Genomic DNA, 16,984 nt, shown 5'->3' with positions numbered 1-16,984 from the left:
AGGACTTCACGCACAGGAAGAGAATGGTAAAATGAAATGCATCAATTCTGGCACAAAATCCAAGTGTTGGCATTGAAATCCTTTACTGAAGCCCCATTTCATCTTCCCTCATGAGCATGAAAAATAAAATTAAATTAAGAAATAAATAAAAGTAACAGACTTAAGCCCCACCATTACCTTTCTCTCACTAAAGTGTGATTAGAAAATGGCAAAAAAAATTAAACAAGCAACTTCAGCAGTGGTCACCAGGACTTTTGTGTGTGTGTGTGTGTGTGTGTGTGTGTGTGTGTGTGTGTGTGTGTGTGTGTGTGTGTGTGTGTGTGTGTGTGTGTGTGTGTGTGTGTGAGAGAGTGAGAGTGTGTGTGTGTGTGTGTGTGTGTGTGTGTGTGTGTGTGTGTGTGTGTGTGTGTGTGTGTGTGAGAGAGCGAGTGAGAGGTGAGAGAGTGTGTGTGTGTGTGTGTGTGTGTGTGTGTGTGTGTGTGTGTATGTGTGTGTGTGTGTGTGTGTGTGTGTGTGTGTGTGTGTGTGTATACTATTAAAAACTTAGATAACTTATATTTTGGATTTAAAACAGCTCCCCGTCGAAATGTCTGCACTTGAGATGTCAAGTGCCAAAAAGCCAAAAAAAAAAGACAGAATACATAGGAGAAGAATGACTCTCAAAAATCACTCTTCTCCTTTAAACTTCTTTTTGCAGGAGGAGCAACCCCACTGCATCCCATATGTGGGAGTACCCCCCACACACACCTCCCAAACTTATTTATGCCAACTCTGAGATCACCATACCTTGGAGAAAAGAGAATACTGTGACAAATGACATCTCGGACATAATATACATATATATATATATATATATATATATATATATATATATATATATATATATATATATGTCTGTTCTTTGGCCATTCAAGCCCCACATTTCAGGACTTCTCTAGCAGATCCTGACATTTCAAATGGTTACTATTTAAAAAACGTCCGCCTGCAACATTTGCATATCCTGCACCAACTGTGAAAAGTTAGGCAGAGGAAATATTTCACATCAGAAATGTAAAAAAATACGTATACTAATAAGAAAACATGCTATACAATCTAACAAATAGCCCATTTTCTGTGCACAGTAATACTGCCAGGACAGATTTTACAGCAATATAAATGGATCTTCCAAGCTGGGAAGCCACTCCACCCACACCACTGAGTGGTCCATTATCCCTTGTAATAACTACCCTTTCTGTCATTATTCTTTGCATAGCTATACCATTTACATTTCATGAGCAGAGAAAATGCAGTACTGAATACGGACACATGGCATAGTCAAAATAATGATGCTGTCTTTTGTTTCTAAATCTCAACATTTGCCAGTAAAAGTAAAAGGTTACCACTGGTGTTTAATAGGTTGCATGCATGACATTTAAATAATTATTTAATGTTATGTGGTCATGGGTTCAGAACTATTTTTGTACTGGGAGCATCTGAAAATAATTACTACTTAAACTTAAGCATGAACTTAGGCAAGTGTTTTGCTTTTACAATGTGATTTTCTAAAACCAGTCAAATATGGTGTACAAACATTCCAAGAATTCCATCCTGGAAAAAAGACAGCACAGACTTATTCTTCATAAGCAACTCCATCAAATGAGAGAATACCTAGTTATTGTCTTGACTTGATTTACATTCCATTTACATTATTGCATGGTTAAAAATAGGCATGTTATTGCAAATGCAAACAGCATATTAACATTCAGTCTCTGTCTGTCAAATATACATACCCAAAAGAAATCAAAATATCACTGTGCCAAATAATGCAGAAAAAGTTGTCTTTGTATCATCTCAATGGGTTGACTGAGAGCTCTTTCTTTCAAAATTAATATAAATTGTGAAATTTTGTAGACTATAAATTCTGAAAATGTAAAATGTTATCATAATTAATCCTTCAAACTGTGTGTTCAAACAATAGTAAACATAGCAAAGCAGATGAAGGCAAATAGGTTATTTGAGCAGTATAGTGCATTCTGATACCTTCCTGGATTTCACCAGATGAAATATTTTTATTAAAGAATACACAACCTAAAACTTGCTTCCAATGCATCAGATGTTGCATAATAAACTGGAATTTATGATGGGAAAAGTGCATTAAATGATAAAAAAAATATTCAGCATATCACTGTTTTATAATGCAGGAAATATATGACTGAATAGGATACATGCCAAGAAAAAACTCCATTAATTTAATTTCACGTTCCCTCAAGAGAAAAAAGTTACTGAAGATATTGAAAAAATGGCATCTAAACATCTTGCTTAAATAAATTCTTTGAAGTTTGAACAAAGTCATTTTCATTATGATCTATGCCACTACCAACTACAGGGTTTCCAAGAAATCTCCATCTTATTTCATAGAAAACATCATACTGTGAGGAAAACAGCTAAACAAAAATCCTAATTGCTTAAAAAGTCACTCCTAGAGACAAATCCTGGCACTTTTCAATATTAACTCCTTTAAGTTTGGCATTGATTTTTCTTGGCATCGGATACTACTTCCACTACACCAAATGCAGAAATAACTAGTTTGTAACCTGATATTTTAATTATAAGTGATCGGTCTCATCCTGTGATTTTTTTTTTAATTATGCTGTAAACAAATTAGCATAATTATCTAACTAGCATGTCCAGTAATTGAAAAATAGACATAAAAGCATTGAAATGTCATTAGTCACCATTACTGTCAGGAATCTGTAGCAACAGGTGACATTACTGCCCTGCTTCTAGGCCTGGCAGTGAATAGCATGAAATGTGTTTATGTACATTACATGTACTGTGTATCACTTCCAAGAATAATCATGACCTCGACAAGATAGGCCTGCAGAGGTACAGATGATAAAAAGAGGAGGTTCCTCAAACCAGATATTAGTATTTGCATTTTATTTAAACAACGTCATGACTTTTTCAGAGGGTGAACTCTGTGCACTTCCACTGGGTATGTATTTAGGTTCATAGGTTCATAGGTTGGTACTAGGCTATCAGCCCTAGGGCCTATACAAGCCTAGCCATAACAATTCCCTGGCTATTTCTTCCCACACTATTTACTTCCCTGGACCCCTGTCTAGCAGGGTGACTGATGTGATCCCTGGGATGAATTTCGTTTCTCCCATCCAATTGTCAAGGTTCCTTTTGAAGAGGGCCAAACAGGCACTCTGCTTGACATGTATGGACAATCTATTCCAGAGTCTGGGGAGTCTCTGGGTCAGGAACCTATCTCTCCAGCATGTTTTGTTTATTGTGATGACAAGGTTTAGATCCCTGGAGTGTGTGGCTCTGAGGGATTGGGATTTCTTTAAGTGTAGCATTTCCAACAGCTCTGGGTTTGAGATGGCCTTGTATGTTAAGCAGAGATCGCCTCTGAGTAGACAATATGCGACAGAGTATAGCTGGAGTTTTTTAAGGTGGTCAGCATAGGGCATCTGCTTTAGGCCTGTGATTCTTTTAGTGAGGTATTTCTGCGGCCTTTCCAGTTGTTGCAGATGTCTTGTAAGGTATACCAAATGGGGCGTTGTATTCTATAATGGGTCTAATGAGGGATGAGTACATTGGGACAAAGACCTCCTTTTTTCTGGATGAAAAGCCCTTAGTGATGAGGTGTGCCACATAGAAGGATTTCCTGACTGTTGTGGCAATGTGGTTATCGAAGGTGAGACCACTGTCCACCTGTGTCCCTAAGTCTCTTATCACACTTTCTGTGTTTAGTGTACTGCCACCTATATGGTAATTCACAGATACATGTTTTTTCCCAAAGGGGATAACTATACATTTCTTGGCATTGAGCTTGAGCCCATAGCTCTGGCACCAAGCATCTGTTTCTGTAAGGCCCTTTTGTAGAGTATCCACATAATTTGGGGATTCAATAATGGCTCCCAGTTTGCAGCCATCTGCGAACTTTGTTAGCCAGAGTCCCTTAGTGTTGGCTTGTACTTCAGAGAAGTAGATGCCAAACAAGAGCGGTCCCAGGACTGAACCCTGAGGTACTCCACTTGTCACTTGTCTGGAGCTGGGTTTGGAGTCAGCTACCTTTACAGTGTGGGTTCTATCAGTAAGCCAGTTAGCAACCCATTGGGTGACATAGGGATTAATGCCCAGCTTAGTAAGTTTATCTATGATTCCAGAGTGGGGGATGGTGTCAAAGGCCTTGGCAAGGTCTAGATAGGCTGTGTGGACCACCTTACCCTTGTCCATGGCTCTGGAGATTGATTTGAAGAAGTCAATCAGGTTCAGGAGACAAGATCATCCCTTCACAAACCCAAACTGGGTGGGGTCCATTTTTGGGTTGTACATATATAAAATGAGATGACTGTAGTACGTTGGAGTATTATTCCATTATTCCATCGATGTGATCACAGTAAAGTGTCAAGAGGTGAAGATAGTCTCAACAATTGGTCAAGTGTAATGAGTAATTAGCCTGTATACAAAATCAATGGATTTACTGTCACTTACCTTGGGATTCAGTAATGCTTACACAGAGTGTAAGAATCGTGCAAGAGCTACTGTACAAAATATGTCTGCCGTGCATTCCAGTAAACAATCCTAGGGACATGCACGAGCTTGGTAGCTCTATTCCTGCACGGACACCACTAAATAATGCTAATTACCTCATTTGCTGGTGAGAAACATGCAAATGAAGTGAATTAGTGATTCAGAAAGCAGGCAGGCATCCGTGCAGGCATAGTATTATATGCAGAAATGTATTTGGCTACTAGCCGAATACATTTCTACCAAAATCAAAACGGAGGCATGACAGCTCAAATAAAAGCATGTATTATAATCTTTAGGCATGCCAATGGACAAGTATATGGCCATTGGCATGGAAAAGTATTTAAATGTTATAAAAATAAAAATTAATTTTTTTCTGGCTGATCTTAGCCATTTAAGCATAGGCAGTGGTGCTCAAACTGGATCATGCTGAAAATAAAAAAAAATATGTGAAAACACAATTTTAAGGGAAATCTGCATTTTGCCATTATAGTCTATGGCATGCAGAATCAAAACAATACCAGGAACAGTGGTTGCTAAGGGGAAAGCCTCTGGTGTAATGCAGTAACTAGGGATTAAGGCTGTAGGGTATGCTAGTGAAGGAAATTTACCTAATCACAAAAAGAATCTAAGTGCCAAACTGCACCTAACCGTGTAGGGACTATAAGGCAGTGGTGTAAGCAGGAGGAGCAGCAGACATGAAAACAGCGTATGTCATGCTTGATGTAGACACATTGGAGCTCCACGGCTCTCAGATAAGCTTAGCTAAGCACAGCTAAACAAGGGCAGGGACGTCGGGAGGCATACGCACTGTACTGATTTCAGTACAACTTTTTTAGAAGGGGGGGTAGCTTTTTTGAAAAAAAAAAAAAAACATACGTACATTTAAGGAGGTGTTGGCTCCTTTAAGGAGGATACCAGCCAGTCGGAAGTGAGCTCACATCATGTCCGGTTGGCTGCGAGCGGGAAACAAGTAAATGGATGGATTATTATCATTGACTTGGAACTGGCAACAGCATTCAGAAGTATGCAAGCGCAACGAACAGAATGGCAACAACATTCAGAAGTATGCACAACGAACAGAGGATTATCATTGAGGCAAGCGCAACGAACAGAGGATTATCGCAATCAATTGAAGTAAGTGTGTGCAAGTTGGAAGACAAGAGCGTTCACAAATGAAGTGTGCAAATGGATTGAAGTATAGGATTATCGCAATCAATTGAAGTAAGTGTGTGCAAGTTGGAAGGCGAGAGAAACAGTATGAGGTAACCAATGCTTTAAAGTGACCCCTTAGCATACAGTGGCAGCATTCAGAAACTGCTGAAAGAAAGAAGTATTTTAATGTGCAACATGGTGCATCTTTATTCTTATAGCCCAAAAGTGCTGGCTGAACATGTGGAATGTTCCTCATTTTCTGGGGAAAGCCATGATTTTACTCACATGTTACTGTGCCCCTCAAAATGCATGATTTCCGTTGTGAATTCAAAAAGATTTTTATGGTTAATATGAATAAACTCAACAAGCACGTTAATACAAAGCACCTCATTACATTGGTTTGTTCTGTGAATATGACAGATATTTTAAAGTACTCCTTTTTATCCCGAATTCCTTGGTTGGGACTGATACTAGGCACCCCAGAGGATGCAAAACACCCATGCGAATTATGCTCACACATTTCACAGCCCATCTGAAACAGCTTGGAGAGTTTTAACACAAATTAGTATTGTGGCTGTTAACTCATAAAAACGATCCAGTAAGCGAAAACATACATTTTTGTCATTTTATGGAGAACACGCTAATGAAACATAAATCATGCCCTAAAGTCGATATATGTGAGGTAGTAGGGACGGGTTCATGAAGTACAGTTCCAGTGTGTCTAAAGAAACGGTAATTAAACAAATTGGTTGTTTGTATTGTTACGGCCGTTAAAGAGACATCAATTTCAACAGTTAGTAGTTTGCTATTGCTGTGCAGGGAGCTCACCTCAGAATCATACGATATCCTCTTCATCTCTGTTCCACTTGGTTTTAAGGATGCTGATTTCTAGTTGTAGACACCATCTTTCAATACTCGCATCAGCAACACAGCTTCTTAACCAGTGCCAGAACTACACTGTAACGAAGTAATAAAACACTAAACACTTATACTAAATAAATATACCTACATACGGAAAAAAAAACAGTGTAACCGTTTAACATTTATCTTAACCATATTTATTGCTGCAATTTTCAGGCACTGTGGTGACTATTAAAGGTCCTCCATTCCCCCAACAAAGATGGCAGCTGCGGAAGTGTTGGTATTGTGCTGTCGAAAACTGATGGTGTTTCAAAGGTAAGGGATGGTCTCACCAAGGTGGACTCGGTGGCCTCATATCATTGGTGCTGCTCTAACAGGGGCACTTTTTCAGTGTTTATTTGGCGTAGGTAGACCAGGATGGGGGGCACCAGGTGGTGTGGTGGGGGCGCCCTGAAGCCCTTTTGCCTAGGGCACCAGTTGACCTAAGGCCACTCCTGAGGTACGTTATTTATTGTAGCTTCTTAGACATACACTGTCAAGATGACTTCCTGCTGTAACTAGTGAGACAAAAGTGCATGGTTTTGTGAGCTGCTAAAAGACTCAGTCATATCAAAATTCGGAATTAAAAAAACATGGTAGACTAAGGTCTGTGAATGTTGATAATCACTACAGATACAGTTTTCTTGTTCCTAAAAAATGTTAATTCAGTTCCTCTTTTTTATCAACTCTCTAAGCTAATATCAGTATTTGAAATGTTCCCTAATTAATTTGAGGCATTTTCCCTAATTAACATTTGCTTTTTTCCTTAATTCTGGAGGTAAAAGGTTGAGAGCTATCCCAGACATTGACTCACATTTTAGCTCTGTTCCTCTTAATCCCTCCTAAAACTGGTGACTTTTGGAGAAGAGGTGAATTACACTTAGTAATAACAATAATTAGTCACACACTTATTTTTGTTTCAGAAATTTTATATTAATTCGCATTTTCTTATTCTGTCAAAGTGTCCCTGATTCTGATGAGATTTGTACCTGATTGAGCGCTATGCGTGTTTGTGCCTGATTGAGTGCTATGTGTGTTTGTGTATGTAGTGAATAGTGACATAATGGATAAATGTTGTGCTCCTACATACATTCATGAATAATCTTAATAACTGAAAGTAATCTAAAAAGTGTCGTTAAAGCTGTTGAAACTACTACATTTACATAATTGTGAATTTTTAGGAGACTTTTTAATTATTTTACTTGTGAGGGACCTGTGATGATGCCACTGTGCACTCGATACACTGAGCATTGTTGTTAGAGATTTGTGAATTGTTCTAAGAAGTATTCACATTATATACAATGCTAGATACCCAAAGGCTCTTGTCCTCCCCTTCTCTGCTCAACAAAGTTGCAGGGCTTTTTAGATAATCTGTGGTGCATTGTAGAAATCAGTTTGATTGAATGTGACACAGTTTTACCAAGTGTTCTGTGTCACCTGGCTTTCTTTGTAGTTTTACCATGTGTTCTGTGTCCCCTGGCTTTCTTTGTAGTACTGTAGTATAATGCTAAGTCTAGTTTCATTGTGAGACTGCATTGCTTTGTTTAGCAGATATCTATTGGTGCCCGTGCTGTAAATGCAAAATAAAACTTTTCTGGCAAATCATTTAGGAATGAAGTCACTAAATAATGACCGACGTTAAGTTTCAGACGTCATAATCTTCAGAAAAATGCATGCTAAAGCAAGACCTGATATTCTATCAACTGTCTTAAGTTTATACAAGGTCAATTTTTAGTACTGTTTGTATGTTCCCCCAATATATTTGGCCTTGTCCAGATTTCCTGCATTAAGAGGTTGAGAGGTATGTGCAAATAAATCGCTTTATAGAATTAGGAATATCCAAACCTCTCAACTGTCCCCAATTTTGGCTCAAAATGTTGCTCTCTGCCTAATAATCTCTCCGCAAAATAGCAATTTTGGAAGAAAACGTGGAGGGTTTACTTTTATAAATAACTGTAATGATCAGAGTTATACATTACTTTTATTTCAGAAATGCATGTAGATTCTCTAATTTTGTTAGCTGCTCTAAGTTAACTGTGCTCATATTAAAACGGTGTCCCTTCTTTGACAGGTTCCCAGCTGTATTGTCTGGCAATTTTATGTTTTTGCATCACATTTTTGGTCCGTTTTTCATAAAATTGCAGTTTTCTGGCAAATTAGTGGCAAATTGTTAAAGACTGAAGTTAGAAAATAATGGCTGACATTTGAGTTTCAGATTTCATACCTTTCAGAAAATTCATACTAATGCAAGACCTACTACTATTCTATTATCTTTTCTAAGTTTATAAGAGCAATATTTAAAAAAATGTCCTTATTTTTGGGCCTTTGCCTCAGTTTTATTTATGAGTTTGTTGCTGTAAGAGGTTGAGAGGTGTGTGTGTTTGTGTGTGTGTGTGTGTGTGTGTGTGTGTGTGTGTGTGTGTGTGTGTGTGTGTGTGTGTGTGTGTGTGTGTGTGTGTGTTAGGTAGGTAGCATACTTCTCAACTGTCCAAATTTTGCAGAATGTCCAGATTTTTGCCCCATATTTTTTGTCTGTTCCTCATAAATTTTGTGATTTTCTAGAAAATCATTGAAGGCTGAAGTTGCTAAATAATGACAGACATTTGAGTTTCAGACTTCATGTCCTATAGAAAAATTCATACTAGCACAAATCCTGTTATTCTAGCAACTTTCTCATACTAGCACAAATCCTGCTCTAGCAACTTTCTAAGTTCACGAGCATTATTTAAAATTTGTCCCTGTTTATTTTAGGCTTTGTCCATATTTCTTGCACTAAGAGGTAGGTAGGGGTGTGTGTGTGAATGAAACACCCTAGTTGGGGTAGCAGGTGGTAATTTACTCAAGCTCAAAACTTGTACCTCAGTTACAGAAAACAAAAGCATGAATCCTCTACCCCAACTACCATGCCACATTTTTCAAAGAATTGACTTTCAGGTTCATTTTCAATTCAAGGAACCGAGTTTGAGTGAATCTATATTATATTACTGAAGAGGCATTACAGTGAATGCCTCTTCATCAGCACTAAAAGAGCGAACAGTGAAATACGAGAATGTCCGTAACTTGGCTGGGAAGGGGTTAGCAGTTTGAGAGCTGTGAGTACAAATTTCAAAATCCTAGCTACACCCCTGAACAAGGGGGTGTGTCTGGGGCTGTATTAACTTATCCCATGAAATGAAGAGCGTGTTCACATCCAGAGATGGCCATTTCTCAGTGTTTACATTAGCTAAACGGGTTTGTGCAGCATGCACCGGGTCTAAAACTAAAAAAAAATAAAAAAATAAAAAACGGAAATAGCAGGACTGTTTGCATTTGGGCAAAGGGTTTGTGCGCTGTGCCTCAGGCCTTAAAAGGGGTGGAAATGGGAAGGGTAAAAAAAGGAAAATAGCAGAATAAAAGCAATTAAGTACAAATAACATAGCTAGCAGGTGGGATGCATCATAGTCAACCAAATCATACAGGCAGCATCTGTAGCACAACAGTATAAACTATGCAAACACCTTATAGTCTATTTTTTCCCACAAACTCTGCACCATTGGTGTGCACATGTGGGAGAATTTTAACTGAAAACATGTTTGGGGCTGCCATTGCTTTGATCCATCAGTATGTGCTAGAGGCTGAGGGTGGTGAGGAGGATAATGCTGACAACCGCCACAGACCGAGGAGGAGGAGAAGAGTGTTCAGACCCAGGGTAACTTACCAGGGGCTATATGATCTGGAGATAGTAGAGTGCTATAGGGTGGACAGCAACATATGGCAGCAAATCATTGAGCTGTGCAGAACTCAGCTCAGACCCAGAGCCAACAGAGGGGAACCCATCCCAGTGGATACCAACATATGTGTAGCCTTAAGAATACTAGCTACAGGTACTTTCCAAAGACCTACTGGGGACATCATGGGGGTCTCACCAAGGTGGACTTGGTGGCCTAGTATCATTGGTGCCGCTCTAACAGGGGCACTTTTTCAGTGTTTATTTGGTGTAGGTAGACCAGGATGGGGGGCACCAAGTGGTGTGGTGGGGGGTGCCCTGAAGCCCTTTTGCCTAGGGCACCAGTTGACCTAAGGCCACTCCTGAGGTACGTTATTTATTGTAGCTTCTTAGACATACACTGTCAAGATGACTTCCTGCTGTAACTAGTGAGACAAAAGTGCATGGTTTTGTGAGCTGCTAAAAGACTCAGTCATATCAAACTTGAATTAAAAAACATGGTAGACTAAGGTCTGTAAATGTTGATAATCACTACAGATACAGTTTTCTTGTTCCTAAAAAATGTTAATTCAGTTCCTCTTTTTTATCAACTCTAAGCTAATATCAGTGTTTGAAATGTTCCCTAATTAATTTGAGGCATTTTCCTAATTAACGCTTGCTTTTTTCCTTAATTCTGGAGGTAAAGGTTGAGAGCTACGTCTGCTCTGTTGCTATGTTACTTAATCTTTTTGTAACCCCCCCCCCAAAAAAAAGTTGTCTGGTTCTGCTACTAATTTTGTCTAGTTGTACGTCTCAACTATCCCAGACTTTGACTCACATTTTAGCTCTGTTCCTCTTAATCCCTCCTAAAACTGGTGACTTTTGGAGAAGAGGATGTGAATTACACTTAGTAATAACAATAATTAGTCACACACTTATTTTTGTTTCAGAAATTTTATATTAATTCGCATTTTCTTATTCTGTCAAAGTGTCCCTGATTCTGATGAGATTTGTACCTGATTGAGCGCTATGCGTGTTTGTGCCTGATTGAGCGCTATGTGTGTTTGTGTATGTAGTGAATAGTGACATAATGGATAAATGTTGTGCTCCTACATACATTCATGAATAATCTTAATAACTGAAAGTAATCTAAAAAGTGTCGTTAAAGCTGTTGAAACTACTACATTTACATAATTGTGAATTTTAGGAGACTTTTAATTATTTTACTTGTGAGGGACCTGTGATGATGCCACTGTGCACTTGATACACTGAGCATTGTTGTTAGAGAATTGTGAATTGTTCTAAGAAGTATTCACATTATATACAATGCTAGATACCCAAAGGCTCTTGTCCTCCCCTTCTCTACTCAACAAAGTTGCAGGACTTTTTAGATGATCTGTGGTGCATTGTAGAAATCAGTTTGATTGAATGTGACACAGTTTTACCAAGTGTTCTGTGTCACCTGGCTTTCTTTGTAGTTTTACCATGTGTTTTGTGTCCCCTGGCTTTCTTTGTAGTACTGTAGTATAATGCTAAGTCTAGTTTCATTGTGAGACTGCATTGCTTTGTTTAGCAGATATCTATTGGTGCCCGTGCTGTAAAATGCAAAATAAAACTTTTCTGGCAAATCATTTAGGAATGAAGTCACTAAATAATGACCGACGTTAAGTTTCAGATGTCATAATCTTCAGAAAATGCATGCTAAAGCAAGACCTGATATTCTATCAACTGTCTTAAGTTTATACAAGGTCAATTTTTAGTACTGTTTGTATGTTCCCCCAATATATTTGGCCTTGTCCAGATTTCCTGCATTAAGAGGTTGAGAGGTATGTGCAAATAAATCGCTTTATAGAATTAGGAATATCCAAACCTCTCAACTGTCCCCAATTTTGGCTCAAAATGTTGCTCTCTCCCTAATAATCTCTCCGCAAAATAGCAATTTTGGAAGAAAACGTGGAGGGTTTTCTTTTATAAATAACTATAATGATCAGAGTTATACATTACTTTTATTTCAGAAATGCATGTAGATTCTCTAATTTTGTTAGCTGCTCTAAGTTAACTGTGCTCATATTAAAACGGTGCCCCTTCTTTGACAGGTTCCCAGCTGTATTGTCTGGCAATTTTATGTTTTTGCATCACATTTTTGGTCTGTTTTTCATAAAATTGCAGTTTTCTGGCAAATTAGTAGCAAATTGTTAAAGACTGAAGTTAGAAAATAATGGCAGACATTTGAGTTTCAGATTTCATACCTTTCAGAAAATTCATACTAATGCAAGACCTACTACTATTCTATTATCTTTTCTAAGTTTATAAGAGCAATATTTAAAAAAATGTCCTTATTTTTGGGCCTTTGCCTCAGTTTTATTTATGAGTTTGTTGCTGTAAGAGGTTGAGAGAGGTGTGTGTGTGTGTGTGTGTGTGTGTGTGAGTGTGTGTGTGTGTGTGTGTGTGTGTGTGTGTGTGTGTTAGGTAGGTAGCATACTTCTCAACTGTCCAAATTTTGCAGAATGTCCAGATTTTTGCCCCATATTTTTTGTCTGTTCCTCATAAATTTTGTGATTTTCTAGAAAATCATTGAAGGCTGAAGTTGCTAAATAATGACAGACATTTGAGTTTCAGACTTCATGTCCTATAGAAAAATTCATACTAGCACAAATCCTGTTATTCTAGCAACTTTCTCATACTAGCACAAATCCTGCTCTAGCAACTTTCTAAGTTCACGAGAGCATTATTTAAAATTTGTCCCTGTTTATTTTAGGCTTTGTCCATATTTCTTGCACTAAGAGGTAGGGGTGTGTGTGTGAATGAAACACCCTAGTTGGGGTAGCAGGTGGTAATTTACTCAAGCTCAAAACCTGTACCTCAGTTACAGAAAACAAAAGCATGAATCCTCTACCCCAACTACCATGCCACATTTTTCAAAGAATTGACTTTCAGGTTCATTTTCAATTCAAGGAACCGAGTTTGAGTGAATCTATATTATATTACTGAAGAGGCATTACAGTGAATGCCTCTTCATCGGCACTAAAAGAGCGAACAGTGAAATACGAGAATGTCCGTAGCTTGGCTGGGAAGGGGTTAGCAGTTTGAGAGTTGTGAGTACAAATTTCAAAATCCTAGCTACACCCCTGAACAAGGGGGTGTGTCTGGGGCTGTATTAACTTATCCCATGAAATGAAGAGCATGTTCACATCCAGAGATGGCCATTTCTCAGTGTTTACATTAGCTAAACGGGTTTGAGCAGCATGCACCGGGTCTAAAACTAAAAAAAAAAAAAAATAAATAAAAAACGGAAATAGCAGGACTGTTTGCATTTGGGCAAAGGGCTTGTGCTGTGCCTCAGGCCTTAAAAGGTGGAAATGGGAAGGGTAAAAAAAGGAAAATAGCAGAATAAAAGCAATTAAGTACAAATAACATAGCTAGCAGGTGGGATGCATCATAGTCAACCAAATCATACAGGCAGCATCTACAGCACAATAGTATAAACTATGCAAACACCTTACAGTCTGTTTTTCCCACAAACTCTGCACCATTGCTGTCCACATGCAGGAGAATTTTAACTGAAAACATGTCTGGGGCTGCCATTGCTTTGATCCATCAGTATGTGCTCGAGGCTGAGGGTGGTGAGGAGGATAATGCTGACAACGCCACAGACCGAGGAGGAGGAGAAGAGTGTTTAGACCCAGGGTAACTTACCAGGGGCTATATGATCTGGAGATAGTAGAGTGCTATAGGGTGGACAGCAACATATGGCAGCAGCAAATCATTGAGCTGTGCAGAACTCAGCTCAGACCCAGAGCCAACAGAGGGGAACCCATCCCAGTGGATACCAACATATGTGTAGCCTTAAGAATACTAGCTACAGGTACTTTCCAAAGACCTACTGGGGACATCATGGGGGTCTCACCAAGGTGGACTTGGTGGCCTAGTATCATTGGTGCCGCTCTAACAGGGGCACTTTTTCAGTGTTTATTTGGTGTAGGTAGACCAGGATGGGGGCACCAAGTGGTGGTGGGGGGTGCCCTGAAGCCCTTTTGCCTAGGGCACCAGTTGACCTAAGGCCACTCCTGAGGTACGTTATTTATTGTAGCTTCTTAGACATACACTGTCAAGATGACTTCCTGCTGTAACTAGTGAGACAAAAGTGCATGGTTTTGTGAGCTGCTAAAAGACTCAGTCCTATCAAACTTGGAATTAAAAAACGTGGTAGACTAAGGTCTGTGAATGTTGATAATCACTACAGATACAGTTTTCTTGTTCCTAAAAAAATGTTAATTCAGTTCCTCTTTTTTATCAACTCTCTAAGCTAATATCAGTGTTTGAAATGTTCCCTAATTAATTTGAGGCATTTTTCCTAATTAACGTTTGCTTTTTTCCTTAATTCTGGAGGTAAAAGGTTGAGAGCTACGCCTGCTCTGTTGCTATGTTACTTAATCTTTTAAAAAAGTTGTCTGGTTCTGCTACTAATTTTGACTAGTTGTACGACACAACTATCCCAGACTTTGACTCACATTTTAGCTCTGTTCCTCTTAATCCCTCCTAAAACTGGTGACTTTTGGAGAAGAGGATGTGAATTACACTTAGTAATAACAATAATTAGTCACACACTTATTTTTGTTTCAGAAATTTTATATTAATTCGCATTTTCTTATTCTGTCAAAGTGTCCCTGATTCTGATGAGATTTGTACCTGATTGAGCGCTATGCGTGTTTGTGCCTGATTGAGCGCTATGTGTGTTTGTGTATGTAGTGAATAGTGACATAATGGATAAATGTTGTGCTCCTACATACATTCATGAATAATCTTAATAACTGAAAGTAATCTAAAAAGTGTCGTTAAAGCTGTTAAAACTACTACATTTACATAATTGTGAATTTTTAGGAGACTTTTTAATTATTTTACTTGTGAGGGACCTGTGATGATGCCACTGTGCACTTGATACACTGAGCATTGTTGTTAGAGAATTGTGAATTGTTCTAAGAATTATTCACATTATATACAATGCTAGATACCCAAAGGCTCTTGTCCTCCCCTTCTCTGCTCAACAAAGTTGCAGGACTTTTTAGATGATCTGTGGTGCATTGTAGAAATCAGTTTGATTGAATGTGACACAGTTTTACCAAGTGTTCTGTGTCACCTGGCTTTCTTTGTAGTTTTACCATGTGTTTTGTGTCCCCTGGCTTTCTTTGTAGTACTGTAGTATAATGCTAAGTCTAGTTTCATTGTGAGACTGCATTGCTTTGTTTAGCAGATATCTATTGGTGCCCGTGCTGTAAATGCAAAATAAAACTTTTCTGGCAAATCATTTAGGAATGAAGTCACTAAATAATGACCGACGTTAAGTTTCAGACGTCATAATCTTCAGAAAAATGCATGCTAAAGCAAGACCTGATATTCTATCAACTGTCTTAAGTTTATACAAGGTCAATTTTAGTACTGTTTGTATGTTCACCCAATATATTTGGCCTTGTCCAGATTTCCTGCATTGACAGGTTGAGAGGTATGTGCAAATAAATCGCTTTATAGTATTAGGAATATCCAAACCTCTCAACTGTCCCCAATTCTGGCTCAAAATGTTGCTCTCAGCCTAATAATCTCTCCGCAAAATAGCAATTTTGGAAGAAAACGTGGAGGGTTTTCTTTATAAATAACTGTAATGATCAGAGTTATACATTACTTTATTTCAGAAATGCATGTAGATTCACTAATTTTGTTAGCTGCTCTAAGTTAACTGTGCTCATATTAAAACGGTGTCCCTTCTTTGACAGGTTCCCAGCTGTATTGTCTGGCAATTTTATGTTTTTGCATCACATTTTTGGTCCGTTTTTCATAAAATTGCAGTTTTCTGGCAAATTAGTAGCAAATTGTTAAAGAATGAAGTTAGAAAATAATGGCAGACATTTGAGTTTCAGATTTCATACCTTTCAGAAAATTCATACTAATGCAAGACCTACTACTATTCTATTATCTTTTCTAAGTTTATAAGAGCAATATTTAAAAAAATGTCCTTATTTTTGGGCCTTTGCCTCAGTTTTATTTATGAGTTTGTTGCTGTAAGAGGTTGAGAGGTGTGTGTGTGTGTGTGTGTGTGTGTGTGTGTGTGTGTGTGTGTGTGTGTGTGTGTGTGTGTGTGTGTGTGTGTGTGTGTGTGTGTTAGGTAGGTAGCATACTTCTCAACTGTCCAAATTTTGCAGAATGTCCAGATTTTTGCCCCATATTTTTTGTCTGTTCCTCATAAATTTTGTGATTTTCTAGAAAATCATTGAAGGCTGAAGTTGCTAAATAATGACAGACATTTGAGTTTCAGACTTCATGTCCTATAGAAAAATTCATACTAGCACAAATCCTGTTATTCTAGCAACTTTCTCATACTAGCGCAAATCCTGCTCTAGCAACTTTCTAAGATCACGAGAGCATTATTTAAAATTTGTCCCTGTTTATTTTAGGCTTTGTCCATATTTCTTGCACTAAGAGGTAGGTAGGTGTGTGTGTGAATGAAACACCCTAGTTGGGGTAGCAGGTGGTAATTTACTCAAGCTCAAAACCTGTACCTCAGTTACAGAAAACAAAAGCATGAATCCTCTACCCCAACTACCATGCCACATTTTTCAAAGAATTGACTTTCAGGTTCATTTTCAATTCAAGGAACCGAGTTTGAGTGAATCTATATTATATTACTGAAGAGGCATTACAGTGAATGCCTCTTCATCAGCACTAAAAGAG

Source organism: Protopterus annectens, chromosome 11.part0 (assembly GCF_019279795.1).
Source record: "Protopterus annectens isolate FY-2018-M chromosome 11.part0, PAN1.0, whole genome shotgun sequence".
Taxonomy (NCBI): domain Eukaryota; kingdom Metazoa; phylum Chordata; order Ceratodontiformes; family Protopteridae; genus Protopterus; species Protopterus annectens.
The sequence above is the reverse complement of the archived record's forward strand: the minus strand, read 5'-3'. Positions refer to the sequence as shown.